This window comes from Balaenoptera borealis, assembly GCF_965194805.1.
Source record: "Balaenoptera borealis genome assembly, chromosome: 9".
NCBI lineage: Eukaryota > Metazoa > Chordata > Mammalia > Artiodactyla > Balaenopteridae > Balaenoptera > Balaenoptera borealis.
Window position 1 is genome coordinate 31,733,928 of NC_138873.1, and position 17,549 is coordinate 31,751,476.

General features: G+C 39.3%; 1 protein-coding gene across 7 annotated transcripts in view; it reads right to left on the reverse strand.

Moving 5' to 3' along the window:
- Window positions 1-17,549, reverse strand: part of AKAP7 (A-kinase anchoring protein 7) — a 138,420-nt gene that overhangs the window by 76,608 nt on the left and 44,263 nt on the right. The gene's annotated exons all lie outside the window — the stretch shown is intronic.

The following is a 17,549-nucleotide window of genomic DNA, read 5'->3' on the forward strand; positions in this document are numbered from 1 at the left end:
CTCCAAAGGATTAGGAAGAACATGCCCAGCTGTCACCTAGGGTTAGGAATTCTGTCTGTTCCCATCAGCCAGATTGGAAAACCTCAAGATTCATGGGACACTGGGCAGAGTAATCTAAGGGTCTTGCCTCAGTGGAGAGGAAAAATTAGCTCTGGCCTGGTACTGCTCTAGTCCCACCTAACAAATCTTAGAAGCAAGACGCCAAAGGAAAAACCTGTTTCCAAGTAATTTAATTATGTCCCAGAACCAAGTCCAAGAATAATTATAGTAAAACAAATCATCCAACACTCAACAAGGTAAAATTTATAATGTCTGATATCTAATCAAAAATGACCAGGCATATAAACAAACAGGAAAATATGAGCCACAATGAGAAGATAACTTAATTCATCAAAAGTGACCCAGAACTGGGCTTCCCTGGTGGCACAGTGGTTGGGAGTCTGCCTGCTGATGCGGGGGACATGGGTTCGAGCCCTGGTCTGGGAAGATCCCACATGCCACGGAGCGACTAGGCCCGTGAGCCACAACTACTGAGCCTGCACGTCTGGAGCTTGTGCTCCGCAACAAGAGAGGCCGCAATATTGAGAGGTCCGTGCACCGCGATGAAGAGTGGCCCCCGCTCGCTGCAACTAGAGAGAGCCCTCGCACAGAAACGAAGACCCAACACAGCCAAGAGTAAATTAATTAATTAATTAACAAAAAAAAAAGTGACCCAGAACTAACACAGATGTTAGAATTAGCAGATAAGGGCTTCAAAGTAGTTACTATAACTATATTCTTTCTGTTCAGAAAGTTAAGTTCAGACATGCAAACTATAAAAAAAAAGACCCAAATTAAATTTATAGAGATTAAAACTGCAAGGTCTGAGAAAAATAAATTGGACAGAATTAAGAACAGATTAGACACTGCAGAACAAAAAATTAGTGAACTTGAAGACATAACAATAAAAACCACCCAAAATAAAACAGAGAAGAAAAAGAAATAAGAAAAAAAAAAAAAGGAACAGAACATCACTAAGCTGTGAGGCAACTTAGGTTGCCAAATATATGTGTAAGTGGAGTCCCTGAAAAAGAGGCAAGAGAGAAAGAGATAGAGAAGATACTAGAAGAACTAATGGCTGTTAGGAAATGAGAGCTATACCACAACCACAATGGAAAATAATCTGGGCAGTTAACTATTGAAATTGAAGCTGCACAAGCATTTTGAACCAGCAATTCCAATATTAGGAAAATACACAAAAATAAATAAAAGTACCAATACATAAGATTCTATACAGAAGATACTTAGCATTGTTTGAATTATCACAAACTGGAAATAACCTTCACCAATAAAGAAATGGTTGTTAAATTACCATAGGGCCATACTAAGAACTATCATAATGAAAAGAATGAATTAGAGCTACATATATTGACCTGAAAAGACATCCATGACATCTATTAAGCAAAAACAGGCAAGTTGCATGGTTACTATATCCATAACATGATTTCATGGTTTAAAAGAGAGAGAAAGAAAGAAAATAAATGCTAAATATTTATGTTTTTATTAGTACAGAAAACTAGTATAGAATACCTTAGAATGGAGGTTGAGATTGAATAGAGGCAGAAGAGAATAGTAATGTTTTCTTTATACATATTTATATTGTTTGAATGATTACAATGAGCATGTATTACTTTTGAATAAAAGATTTAAAAATAAGAAGCACAATAACAAACTGACAATACATTAGCAATATAACATTGCTATGAGTGCACAAGCATCATAGTAGAATGCACAAATAGGAAAGATTCCTTTGCCACACATGTGAAAAATCCATCCCTTTCAAAGACCTTTGGTAAACAACTTTTCGTTTGGTCTTTTTATCTTAAAATCAGGGCTAATACATAAGTCAATTTTAAAGATAAGAAAACTGAAACATAAGATGTTCAAGGTCACACTCCTTGTTAGCAGTTAAGAAGGAATTGTGATCCACGTGCCCTAACTTCTACCCTTGTCATCTTCAAGCTGGCTGAAACCCCAGCTTGAAGCCTGGGAGTAAGGAAGGGCACAGAAGCTGCCTCAACAACTCAATGAGGAAGAGGAAGGCAGGGATTCTGCTGCCTTCCACCATGCCCACAACACATTGGTTCAGTCAGAGAAGTTCCCTTGTTTTACACATTGAGCTTCTGAGTACCATTTCATTTTTTTAAAGGATTCCAATACTTACCAAAAAGAAAGTTTGAAAAGCAATGATCAAAAAACTTATATAGGGTCCCTTCAGTAGCAATAATCCCACCAATAATGTCCAAAAAAAAAAAAAATAGAAACTGGTAAAATATAGGACACAGAATATACCTTTGAATCTCAAATAAGACTATATTCAATCTATTTTTTAAATATATATATTTATTTATTTGGCTGTGCTGGGTCTTAGTTGCGGCATTCAGGATCTTTAGTTGCAGCATGTGGTATCTTTTAGTTGCGGCATGCAGGCTCTTAGTTGCAGCATGTGGGATCGAACCCGGGTCCCCTGCACTGGGAGCGTGGAGTTCTAACAGCTGGACCACCAGGGAAGTCCCCACATTCAATCTAAATATTCAGTGACGAATCATTAGGGAAATACAAATCAAAACCACCATGAGGTATCACCTCACACTGGTCAGAATGGCCATCAACAAAAAATCTACAAACAATAAATGCTGGAGAGGGTATGGAGAAAAGGGAACCCTCCTGCACTGTTGGTGGGAATGTAAATTGATACAGCCACTATGGAGAACAGTGTGGAGGTTCCTTAAAAAATTAAAAATAGAACTACCATATGACCCAGCAATCCCACTACTGGGCATATACCTTGAGAAAACCATAATTCAAAACGAGTCATGTACCACAATGTTCACTGCAGCACTATTTACAATTGCCAGGACATGGAAGCAACCTAAATGTCCATCGAAAGATGAATGGATAAAGAAGAGGTGGCACATATATACAATGGAATATTATTCGGCCATAAAAAGGAATGAAACTGAGTTATCTGTACTGAGGTGGATGGACCTAGAGTCTGTCATACAGAATGAAGTAAGTCAGAAAGAGAAAAACAAATACCGTATGCTAACGCACATATATGGAATCTAAAAAACGGCACTGATGAACCTAGTGGCAGGGCAGGAATAAAGACACAGACGTGGAGAAGGGACTTGAGAACACAAACGGGGAAGGGTAAGCTGGGACAAAGTGAGAGAGTGACATGGACATATGTACACTACCAAATGTAAAATCGATAGCTAGTGTGAAGCTGCTGCATAGCACAGGGAGATCAGCTCGGTGCTCTGTGATGACCTAGAAGGGTGGGATAGGGAAGGTGGGAGGGAGGCTCAAGAGGGAGGCAATGTGGGGATATATGTATAAATGTATACTTATAGCTGATTCACTTTGTTGTACAACAGAAACTAACACAACATTGTGAAGCAATTATACTCCAATAAAGATATATAAATAAATAAATAAATATTCAGTGAGAAGCTGTCCCTTTTAAGTTCAGCTAATTCTCATCAATGCTAAATATGTCCTAATTTTTCTAACAAAACCATGAGCCTACTGAAAGATTATCTAATGTTTCAAGGAAATGTGTCCTTAAAAATAAAAGATACACCAGGTACTGTTCTGGGTGCCGGGGATACAATGGACAAAATAAATCCCCAGCCCTCAGGGAGCATCCAAATATATTGGGTGCCACAAACAAATAAATACACAATGCCGGGTATCCACAAGTGATACAAAGAAAAATAAAGCAGCAGGGGTATACAAAGTGATGTGGAAGAAAAGCGGTTGTTATTTCAGAGAAGGTGGTCTGGGAATCCTGCTCTGAAGATGAGACATTTGAGAAGCCACCTGGATGAGGTCTAGAAGAGAATCACGTGTGTATCTGCAGCTAGGGTGCTCATGGCAGAAGGAAGAGCTTCCATGGTGAAAAGTGCTTAGTAGGTCCAAAAGCAGTAAAAAGGGTAGGTCAACTGGAACAGGATGAGCGGGGGAACAGGGAAGAGGTAGGAAAGGGGTTTAGAAAAGTGGGCAGGGGCCTTACGAGGCATGGCAGAACCTTTGGATTGTATTCTAAGTATGGTGGGAAATTCTGAGGGTTTTAAGCAAGGGAAATTTATGTATGATAGTAACTTTCTTTACTCATCAATATTTCAACTGAAATATACATGTCTTCCTGGTGGGAGCAATTGAGTCTCAGGAGATTGAAAGTGCTCCTCTCTTTCCCTGGAAATGTATTAGTTGAAGGAAAGACAGCTAAATGGAGTGTCACAGTGTTTAAGATGGGGGGAGGGGAGCACTGGGGTCTTGGGTCACCATCTGGCATCTCCTGAGACATGTACCAGACTTGGCTTTTGAAGTTGTATCCTCCCTTGTTCCCCTACACAATGACTCTCTGTAATTTCTGTGCCCTCGCAGGTACACAGGATTTCATTCTATTGCTCACAAACTCATAAACTCAATGGAGCTGAGGCCCCTTACCACCCTTCCACTAGTCTTGAGCACACAGAAAAAGCAGAGTTCCCCAGTGCAAAGGTGGAACTGGTGAGAATACTATACAGCCATCCATCACACAACACCATCCTCTCTTCACCTCCACTGCCACTCTGGCTTTGCTACCTCTATGGACATGTCTCAGAAACAGAGCACAGGTCACTTCTGCTCTCAGACTTAGGGTGTTTCTGTTGCTTCGTTCATGGGACGATGGAGGGGGAAGAATTCACACTCCAGCTTAGCCTCTGACTCTCTCCTTCACCCAAACTAGGGAATCTTCTCTAGCATCAGGGCAGGAAAAACACCATTATCCTTTGTTGTTGAAACCCCAAAGCCCTTTCTCTATTTTTTCTGCTGTATTCTCTCTCTTCTGAGCACTGAGGTGCCACTGCTTGGAGGGGGCTAGGCATTAAAGAAGGGATACAAGAAACACACAGATTAAAACTCGGCATCTCAAAATATTATCCCACCACATTTTCAAAAATCTTCCTTTGTTATTTTACTTCTGGAATATCTACCAAGTGCTAGTATGTGCTAAATGTGATGTTTTGATCGGTTTGTAAATTTGGGGCATGTCCTAAAACCCTTCACTGTGAGTTACTGCCACCATATGATTTTTCCTCTCTCTTCTATGGTAATAAAAAAGGTTAAGCAATAGACCGTTAAAATACCAAGAAAACACTAGTTCTTAGTTGTAAGCAACAGATGACAACTTTGGCTGAGTTAAGCAGGAAAGGAATTTATATAATAACACTGAGAGGACTAGAGTTGCAGGCTGGAAGGCTAGGAGGCCAAGATGTCCAACATTACAGTGGATAACAGGTCCAGGGATGCCACCACCTCACCCAGCCGGCACTACTGAAGCCATGCACACACACAAAGGGCAAGAACTCTGTCACCTGCCTTAGACACTGATGACACAACCTATCCCCACGATGGATTCTGCACAGTCCTTTTTAGCTCAGGTTGCTAGCTTCTGACTCAAAGTCTGGGCCAAAGCAAGATCATGCAACACCAACAAGAAAAATCTGTGAAAGCACATATCTGACATGAGAGATAGTGGGGAAGAGTTTAGATACTAGGCAACCTAAACAAAAAGACAACAATCCAGCATACGCATGTTTAAAGAAGACTGTGAATTCGTAACAATTACGGTCATGCCTCAGAGATTCTGAGGGTTCAGTTCCAGACCACGACAATAAAGCAGAATATCACAATAAAGCAAGTCACACAAATTGGGGGGGGGACATAAAAAAGTTATATTTACATTATACTGTAGTCCATTCAATGTGCAATAGCATTACACCTAAAAAACAATGTAATTTATTGCTAAAAAATTCTAACCATCATCTGAGCCTTCAGTGAATACTAATTTTTTGCTGGTAGGCAGTCTTGCCTCAATGTCAATGGCGGCTGACTGATTAGGGTGGTGGGTGCTGAGGGCTGGGATGGCTGCAGCGGTTCCCTAAAATAAGACAACAGTGAAGTTTGCCGCACTGATCAACTCTTCCTTTCACTTGAACGCTTAGAGGCCATTGTAGGGTTATTAACTGGCCTAATTTCAGTATCATTGTGTCTCAAGGAACAGAGAGGCCCAAAGAGTGGGCAAGAGATGGGGAAACGGACGGTCAGTGGAGCAGTCAGAAGACATACATTTATTAAGTTGGCTGTCTTATATGTGCGTGGTTCATGGCGCCCCGAAGATCATTGACCACAGATCACCATAACAAATATAATAATCACAGAAAAGTTTGAAATATTGCAAGAATTACCAAAATGTGACACAGAGACACTAAGTGAGCAAATGTCGTTAGAAAAATGTCACTGATAGACTTGCTCTATGTAGGGTTACCTTCAATTTGTTTTTTTAAAAAAAAAGCAGTATTGGGCTTCCCTGGTGGCGCAGTGGTTGAGAGTCTGCCTGCCGATGCAGGGGACACGGGTTCGAGCCCTGGTCTGGGAAGATCCCACATGCCGCGGAGCAACTGGGCCCGTGAGCCACAACTACTGAGCCTGCGCGTCTGGAGCCTGTGCTCCGCAGCAAGAGAGCCCGCGACAGTGAGAGGTCCGCGCACCGCGATGAAGAGTGGCCCCCGCTTGCCGCAACTGGAGACAGCCCTCGCGCAGAAACGAAGACCCAACACAGCCATAAACAAATAAACAAATAAATTTATTAAAAAGCAGTATCTGTCAAACACAATAAAGCGAAGAGCAATAAAACGAAGTCTGCCTATACTGTTACAATTAACTTATCACCTTTTAGTTCATATAATCACAAACAGGTATATCTTTTCTCAACTACCCTGTCATGACCCAGCTTTAAACTTCTTTATTTTGGCATAGTCTCAACTGTTTTAAACAGACCTAATATCAAAACATTAAGCTGAATATTATAAAACTGTCATTTTTATTGCTCAAAAACAGTCAAATATTGGCAATGTCTGATGGTTTAACATATACCATAATGGACTAACTTACTAAATTCCTAAAATTTGACTAAAGAGATTAGGGCATACTTTCTAAGTGTTCAAGTATTTGAAGAATTATCACATAGAAGAGCTTCGGATGGCAACTTAGCAACGTGTTCACACCAACCCTCAAAATAGAAATGGCTAGAAAGTGTCAAAGGTAAAATTCATTTGTTAAGTTATTTACTGAGCAGTTCTCCTATGTGTCAGGCACAATATGTCCTGAAGACAGCAAACATGTCCCTGCTTTTATGGAGTTTATAGTCTCATGGGACAGATTTTAGCCCAGGAAGGAGAAAGACAATGTTTACAATTATCAGAAAATACAAGAGATATAAGGAAAGGAGCTTTGTTAACAGAAATCAAAATAGTAGGCATTTGTATTGTTCATTACTCTCTACATTTGTTTTTACATATTATTTTATTTGCTATATCAATATTATTATAAATTGATTCTAAAGAAACAACATTTTCTGATTTACTGACTTCAGTTACATCAAATTTTGATCCAACAGTTCTCATTATTCACTGGGCCTGAACTCTTTGATGATGGATATCTATCCACAATACCGGTTTAAATAATATTTGTCACAAAGCACATTTCATTTTTATTACTGTGTTTTTCCAGCAGAGTATATTCTCTGGGTACATAGAAATATGGGGAACAAATGTCACCTTCATTTGGGAAAGTATTTCTTAGGACTGACTCTATATTCCTAATATACTCTATAAGTATAATCTATTGCTTAGCCAGAATACTGGGTCATGGTTATAGAAATATCATTCTTGAGATCAGAAAAATTCTTGCTAGTGTGAAAACCACATGTCATTTTTCATCTATGTTAACTCATGTTCTGGAAGAGAAGCTTATGAATATTATAAGAAATTGTTCAATTCCTCCTAGTACCAAAGACATTCTTTCAAGCACTAAATAGAAAAGCACATAGCAAATACATCAGATATCCTTCAAAAGTCATCTAAGAATGCTCCCTAAATAATATAATTCACCTCATATTTAAAGAAGCAAATTGTCTGAAGAACAATTTCTTAATGTATATTTTAAACACAAGGAGACTTTGCTGTATAAAAGAACATCAAAACGAATAATAAAGAGACAATACTTTTGTAATCCTAAGTAATACAATTTTATCTATTTTTAACTTTTTATTTTTTGTATTTATTCAATTCCTTCCCATACCTGAAAAGAAGCAGTGTAACTGGAGCATACTGAGGGAGAAGAGACAAGCAGGGTAAGACAGGAGACCAGAACACAAGGATACCGTGGGCCATAGCAAGAAGTCTGGAAAGTTGTGATAGACAGCTATACCCAACTTAAGGTCTCAGAGTCGCTCTGGCAGATTTCACTATGCTTACAAACTGCTGGAGCGGAGTATAGGAGGCTACTGTCAAAGAAGTCAAGGGATTTCAAGAAAAGTAACAGTTGTAATGGTAGTAGTCGGGGAGGGTGTAATTATTATTATTATTACTATTATTATTATTACTAATGATAATAGCTACCATCTATTTAACACTGTACATGTGCCAAACATTATACCAAAGCACTTCATGTATATTATCTCATTTTGTTTTGAGAATAGTTTCTATTATGTTCCTTTTACAAATAAGGAAATTAAGTAAGGAATTAGATAGACTGCTTAAAGTCACTCAGCTGGTCATAGGCTGCGTTGTGGGTCAGGGAGCAGGCCGGCAATCAGCTCTGACTGACCCCACAGCTCACTGTGAGCCAGGTTGGTTGGATGGAGGTGCTCACAGTGCTGCAGCAAGAGAGGGAAAAAGCCCTCAATGCCCAAGAGGAAATATTCAGACAACAGCAGAAAGGAGAGGTAGAGGGTAACAAAACCTGACACCATGAGCCACCAATAAAAAAAGGTTTTTGTGTGAGGGCAAAACAGGGACAAAGCAAGAAAGAACTAAGAGAAAGTGGGTGACATTTCTGGGTCCCATGGTGCGAGGCATTTGGTGCAGTGAGGAAGCTATGATCTCAGACTGGAGCTGGGCTTCAGCTTAGGCAGGAAGGTAGAGGGGGTGTTCCCGGAAACCGGTTAGGAGTCCCGTTGTTCATTTACACTGTAACAGACCAGCATAGTGATTACGAACACAGGATCTAGTGGGAGTGGCAAGATGGGTGAAGGAGGTCAAAAGGTGCAAACTGCCACTTATTATAAAAATAAGTCCTGGGGATGTAATGTACAGCATGGTGCCCATACTTAATAATACCGTCTTGCATATTTGAAGGCTGTTAAAAGAGTGAATCTTAAACATTCTCATCACAAGAAAAAAAATTTTGTAACTATATGTGCTGATGGATGTTAACTAGACTTATTGTGGTGATCATTTTGCAGTATATACAAATATCAAATCATTATGTTGAACACCAGAAACAAATATAATGTTATAAATCAATTATAGCTCAATTTAAAAAAAATCTAACAAGAGGGGAATAGTAAAATAAATTATAATGCAATAGAATATTATACAACCAGTAAAATTAATGCTTTTGGAGATTATTTCATGACAATGATAATGGTAGCTAACATTTCTTAATTGGGCATTTATTCTGTACTAAATATTCTTCTTTATGTAGACTGTATATCACACATACGTTATGATAAATAATACTAACTGTTAAAAAAAAGAACACAGGTTTGTCACTTCACGCCTCACGATATTGCAGTGCTTATGTTCAAGTGACCCTGATTTTACTTAATAATGGCCTCAAAGTGCCAGAGTAGTGACACTGGCAATTCAGATATGCCAAAGATAAGCCATAAAGTGCTTCCCTGAAGTGAAAAGATGAAAGTTCTCTGCCAAGGAAAGAAAGAAAATCATATGCTGAGGTTGCTGAGATCTGTGTAGATCCATGTGTCTTCTCTTCAACATCCCTGATGGAAAGTCGAGGTTATTTGTAAGAAGACAGCAGAGAAGGAGGAAGAAGTAGAGGGCAGATCAAAAGGCTTCCGAAAGAAAGGAGCTGCAAGGAATATTCTATACAAACTCAGCATCTTCTAGCTTTTCTGGGTGGCTGACAGAGTCTTGGTGCTCCAGCAGAGTGTCAGGCCTGAGCTTCCGAGGTGGGAGAGAAGAGTTCAGGACATTGGTCCACGAGAGACCTCCTGGCCGCACATAATATCAAATGGCAAAAGCCCTCTCAGAGTTCTCCATCTCAATGCTAAGACCCATCTCCACTCAACAACCAGCAAGCTACACTGCTGGACACCCTATGCCAAACAACTAGCAAGACAGGAACACAACCCCACCCATTAGCAGAGAGGCTGCCTAAAATCATAATAAGTTCACAGACACCCCAAAACACAACACCAGACATGGTCCTGCCCACCAGAAAGACAAGATCCAGCCTCATCCACCAGAACACAGGCACTAGTCCCCTCCACCAGGAAGCCTACACAAGCCACTGAACCAAACTTACCCACTGGGGGTGGACACCAAAAACAAAGGGAACTACGAACCTGCAGCTTGTGAAAAGGAGACCCCAAACACAGTAAGATAAGCAAAATGAGAAGAGAGAGAAATACACAGCAGATGAAGGAGCAAGGTAAATGACACCAGACCAAACAAATGAATAGGAAATAGTCTACCTGAAAAAGAATTCAGAGTAATGATAGTAAAGATGATCCAAAATCTTAAAAATAGAATGGAGGAAATACAAGAAACGTTTAACAAGGACCTAGAAGAAGAGCAAACAAACAATGAGGAACAACACAATAAATGAAATTAAAAACTCTCTAGAAGGAATCAATAGCAGAATAACTGAGGCAGAAGAACGGATAAGTGACCTGGAGGATAAAATAGTGGAAATAACCACTGCAGAGCAGAATAAAGAAAAAAAATGAAAAGAATTGAGGACAGTCTCAGAGACCTCTGGGACAACATTAAATGCACCAACATTCGAGTAATAGGGGTCCCAGAAGAAGAAGAGGAAAAAAAGGGACTGAGAAAGTATTTGAAGAGATTATAGTTGAAAACTTCCCTAATATGGGAAAGGAAATAGTCAATCAAGTCCAGGAAGCACAGAGAGTCCAATACAGGATAAATTCAAGGAGAAACATGCCAAGACACATATTAATCAAACTATCAAAAATTAAATACAAAGAAAAAATATTAAAAGCAGCAAAGGAAAAGCAACAAATAACATACAAGGGAATCCCCATAAGGTTAACAGGTGATCTTTCAGCAGAAACTCTGCAAGCCAGAAGGGACTGGCAGGACAAATTTAAAGTGATGAAAGGGAAAAACCTACAACCAAGATTACTCTACTCAGCAAGGATCTCATTCAGATTCAATGGAGAAATCAAAAGCTTTACAGACAAGCCAAAGCTAAGAGAATTCAGCACCAGCAAACCAGCTTTACAACAAATCCTAAAGGAACTTCTCTAGGCAGAAAACACAAGAGAAGGAAAAGACCTACAATAACAAACCCAAACCAATTAAAAAATGGTAATAGGAACACACATATCAATAACTACTTTAAATGTAAATGGATTAAATGCTCCAACCAAAAGACATAGACTGGCTGAATGGATACTAAAACAAGACCCGTATATATGCTGTCTACAAGGAGGCCCACTGCAAACCTAGGGCCACATACAGACTGAAAGTGAGGGGATGGAAAAAGATATTCCATGCCAATGGAAATCAAAAGAAAGCTGGAGTAGCAATTCTCATATCAGACAAAATAGACTTTAAAATAAACACTATTACAAGAGACAAAGAAGGACACTACATAATGATCAAGGGATCAATCCAAGAAGAAGATATAACAATTGTAAATATTTATGCACCCAACATAGGAGCACCTCAATACATAAGGAAAATGCTGACAGCCATAAAAGGGGAAATCGACAGTAACACAATCATAGTAGGGGACTTTAACACCCCACTTTCACCAATGGACAGATCCTCCAAAATGAAAATAAATAAGGAAACACAAGCTTTAAATGACACATGAAACAAGATGGACTTAACTGATATTTATAGGACATCCTATCCAAAAGCAACAGAATACACTTTCTTCTCAAGTGCTCATGGAACCTTCTCCAGGATAGATCATATCTTGGGTCACAAATCAAGCCTTGGTTAATTTAAGAAAACTGAAATCATATCAAGTACCTTTTCCAACCACGAGGCTATGAGACTAGATATCAATTACAGGAAAAAAATCTGTAAAAAATACAAACACACGGAGGCTAAAAAATACAGTACTAAACAACCAAGAGATCACTGAAGAAATCAAAGAGGAAATCAAAAAATACCTAGAAACAAATGGCAATGAAAACACAATGACCCAAAACCTATGGGATACAGCAAAAGCAGTTCTAAGAGGGAAATTTATAGCAATACAATCCTACCTCAAGAAACAAGAAACATCTCAAATAAACAACCTAACCTTACATCTAAAGCACTTAGAGAAAGAAGAACAAAAAAAAACCCAAAGTTAGCAGAAGGAAAGAAATCATAAAGATCAGATCAGAAACAAATGAAAAAGAAATGAAGGAGGGGCTTCCCTGGTGGCGCAGTGGTTAAGAATCCGCCTGCCAATGCAGAGGACATGGGTTTGAGCCCTGGTCCGGGAAGATCCCACATGCCGCGGAGCAACTAAGCCCATGCACCATAACTACTGAGCCTGTGCTCTAGAGCCTGTGAGTCACAACTACTGTGCCCGGGCGCCACAACTACTGGAGCCCACGTGCCTAGAGCCCGTGCTCCACAACAAGAGAAGCCACTGCCATGAGAAGCCCATGCACCGCAACAAGGAGTAGACCCCACTCACCACAGCTAGAGAAAGCCCGCGCACAGCAACAAAGACCCCATGCAGCCAAAAATAAATAAGCTAAATAAAAAAAAGAAATGAAGGAAACAATAGCAAAGATCAATAAAACTAAAAGCTGGTTCTTAGAGAAGATAAACAAAATTGATAAACCTTTAGCCAGACTCATCAAGAAAAAAGGGAGAAGACTCAAATCAATAGAACTAGAAATGAAAAAGGAAAAGTAACAAATGACACTGTAGAAATACAAAGGATCATGAGAGATTACAACAAGCAACTTTATGCCAATAAAATGCACAGCCTGGAAGAAATGGACACATTCTTAGAAAAGCACAACCTCCCGAGACTGAACTTGGAAGAAACAGAAAATATAAACAGACCAATCACAAGCACTGAAATTGAAACTGTGATTAAAAATCTTCCAAAAAACAAAAGCCCAGGACCAGATGGCTTCACAGGCTAATTCTATCAAACATTTAGAGAAGAGCTAACACCTATCCTTCTCAAACTCTTCCAAAATACAGCAGAGGGAGGAACACTCCCTAACTCACTCTACAAGGTCACCATCACCCTGATACCAAAACCGGACAAAGATGTCTCAAAAAAAGAAAACTACAGACCAGTATCACTGATGAACATAGATGCAAAAATCCTCAACAAAATACTAGCAAACAGAATCCAACAGCTCATTAAAAGGATCATACACCATGATCAAGTGGGATTTATCCCAGGAATGCAAGGATTCTTCAATATATGCAAATCAATCAATGTGATAAACCACATTAACAAATTGAAGGAGAAAAACCATATGAAAATCTCAATAGATGCAGAAAAAGCTTTTGACAAAATGCAACACCTATTTATGATAAAAACTCTCCAGAAAGTAGGCATAGAGGGAACTTACCTCAACATAATAAAGGCCATATATGACAAACCCACAGCCAACATCATTCTCAATGGTGAAAAACTGAAACCACTTCCACTAAGATCAGGAACAAGACAAGGTTGCCCACTCTCACCACTATTATTCAACATAGTTTTGGAAGTTTTAGCCACAGCAATCAGAGAAGAAAAAGAAATAAAAGGAATCCAAATCGGAAAAGAAGTAAAACTGTCACTGTTTGCAGATGACATGATACTATACATAGAGAATCCCAAAGATACTACCAGAAAACTACTAGAGCTAATCAATGAATTTGGTAAAGTAGCAGGATATAAAATTAATGCACAGAAATCTCTTGCATACACTAATGATGAAAAATCTGAAAGAGAAATTAAGGAAACACTCCCATTTACCACTGCAACAAAAAGAATAAAATACCTAGGAATAAACCTACCTAAGGAGACAAAAGACCTGTATGCAGAAAACTATAAGACACTGATGAAAGAAATTAAAGATGATACAAACAGATGGAGAGATATACCATGTTCTTGGATTGGAAGAATCAACATTGTGAAAATGACTCTACTACCCAAAGCAATCTACAGATTCAATGCAATCCTTATCAAACTACCAATGGCATTTTTCACAGAACTAGAACAAAAAATTGCACAATATATATGAAAACACAAAAGACTCCAAATAGCCAAAGCAATTTTGAGAAAGAAAAATGGAGCTGGAGGAATTAGGCTCCATGACTTCAGACCATACTACAAAGCTACACTAATCAAGACAGTATGGTACTGGCACAAACACAGAAATATAGATCAATGGAACAGGATAGAAAGACCAGAGATAAACCCACACACATATGGTCACCTTATCGTTGATAAAGGAGGCAAGAATATACAATGGAGAAAAGACAGACTCTTCAGTAAGTGGTGCTGGGAAAACTGGACAGCTACATGTAAAAGAATGAAATTAGAACACTCCCTAACACCATACACAAAAATGAACTCAAAATGTATTAAAGACCTAAAAGTAAGGCCAGACACTATAAAACTCTTAATGGAAAACATAGGCAGAACACTCTATGACATAAATCACAGCAAGATCCTTTTTGCCCCACCTCCTAGAGAAATGGAAATAAAAACAAAAATAAACAAATGGGACCTAATGAAACTTAAAAGCTTTTGCACAGCAAAGGAAACCATAAACAAGACGAAAAGACAACCCTCAGAATGGGAGAAAATATTTGCAAATGAAGCAACTGACAAAGGATTAATCTCCAAAATATACAGGCAGCTCATGCAGCTCAATATCAACAAAACAAAGAACCCAATCCAAAAATGGGCAGAAGATCTAAATAGACATTTCTCCAAAGAAGATATACAGATTGCCAACAAACACATGAAAGGATGCTCAACATCACTAATCATTAGAGAAATGCAAATGAAAACTACAATGAGGTATCACCTCACATCAGTCAGAATGGCCATCATCAAAAAATTTACAAACAATAAATGCTGGAGAGGGTATGGAGAAAAGGGAACCCTGTTGTGCTGTTAGCGGGAATGTAAATTGATACAACCACTATGGAGAACAGCATGGAGGTTCCTCAAGAAACTAAAAATAGAACTACCATAAGACCCAGCAATCCCACTACTGGGCATATATCCTGAGAAAACCATAATTCAAAGAGTCTTTTACCACAATGTTCACTGCAGCTCTATTTACAATAGCCAGGACATGGAAGCAACCTAAGTTTCCACTGACAGATGAATGGATAAAGAAGATGTGGCACATATATACAATGGAATATTGCTCAGCCATAATGAGAAACGAAATTGAGTTATCTGTAGTGAGGTGGATGGACCTAGAGTCTGTCATACAGAGTGAATTAAGTCAGAAAGAGAAAAACAAATACCGTATGCTAACACATATATATGGAATCTAAAAAAAAAAAAAAAATGGTTCTGAAGAACCTAGGGGCAGGACAGGAATAAAGACGCAGACGTAGAGAATGGACTTGAGGACACGAGGAGGGGGGAAGGGTAAGCTGGGACGAAGTGAGAGAGTGGCATGGACATATATACACTACCAAATGTAAAATAGATAGCTAGTGGGAAGCAGCCTCATAGCACAGGGAGATCAGCTCGGTGCTTTGTGACCACCTAGAGGGGTGGGATAGGGAGGGTGGGAGGGAGACGCAAGAGGGAGGAGATATGGGGATATATGTTTATATATAGCTGATTCACTTTTTTATACAGCAGAAACTAGCACACCATTGTAAAGCAATTATACTCCAACAAAGATGTTTAAAAAAAAAAGAAGAACACAGAATATGGAGCCAGACTGCCTGGATTTGTGTCCTGGCTCTACCACTTACTAATAAATTATTTAGCCTCTTTGTGTCTCAGATTCCCAACTGTAAAACGGGGGTGATGACAATCATCCCTGTCTCAAATAGTTGTTAAGATTGAAAGGGTTAACATTTGTAAGATGATTAGAATAATATCCAGCATAAAGTAAATCCATTTAAGTGTTTGATTGAAAATCAAGTAAAATAAAAGATATAGGGAATATGCCACCCCAAAATATGCCACTTGGGCATAAGGCATATTTTGAGCTAGAGACAAAGAGAATCAATAGATGCAAAAAGAAACTTTCCCGGAGCTTCCCTTGTCTGACCAAAAGCAGACACTTGTGAAAAATGAGGACCGCCAAAAGTCCCCTCTCCTGGGGAATTTGTATCGCCGAGGTGTACCTATACACACAAACCTTACTCCATTAGAGGCCCCCCGCACAGTCTGTCCCCCGAAAGCTTAAAACCCTTTTCCTTTGTCTTGTCACTTCTCTACAAATTTATTATTCTTCTGTTAAGATGCTATATGAGCCCACATTCTAGCCACCCCCGTGAGTTACCCTTCATTGAGGTTTCTCCCACGTGATGTGTATTGGACACATTAATAAACTCTTTGCTTTTCCCTTGTGAATCTGTTGTCAGTCTAAGTTTACAGGGTCCCTGGGGGAGAATCTAGGAGGGTAGAAGGAAAAACAATTTGTCCCTATACGGGACAATGGAAAGGGTAAAAAGAGAGGTGCGAGGGGAGAAGAACTATGAGAATTTGTGCCTGGGGGCCCTGCACAGAGGCAGGGTGTGCGACAGAGGCTCTGGGGGCCCTCTAGGGAGCGGGGCTGTGATCCAGACATTCTGGCTGGGGAGAAAAGCTTGTCTTTGCTTAGTTCTAAATGATGTGTGGCTAAGGTGTGCTGATGTCTCTGAAGACAGCTTAGTCCAGGCCATTAAGGGGGAGGGTCAGCAGGCTGCTGGGATGCCCACCTGCCTGTGGTGGTTAGAAGTGCAAGAGCAGAGAGCTTAGAAAAAGGCCCAAAGATAGCAGCAACTGAACAGAATCCCCACAAGGAGCAGAAACACAGGGCATATACTCTCCATCTTTTGGGGGACATGACAGTCATAATAAGAGAAAGAGTAATGTTCAAATGAACACCCTGAAAACCTTTCATTTTTCCTTTTGTGAGATAAATGCACTTGGAATCTTTTATCATGCTAAACAAGCACATTTTCCTCATTTAAAAAAAAAAGATTTGCAAGGACTATTATAATCCCAGCAGGCTAAATTTTTAGCAATCTCTCAATCTAATACACTTTTTAACAAAATTACATTTCACAAAAAAAAAATGAATGAAATCACATTCAGTTCTATGCAAAAACCTTCCAGTGCAATTTCATCACTGTAAAATGTGGAGAAATGACATGTAAATGCCTAATTTTCAATACCTTCTTAGCTCTACGAGCTATTGTGTACTGCTAGAAAAGCAGAAGGTGCTTTTTATTCTGGAAAAAACAGGCTCACTCAAGGTCAAG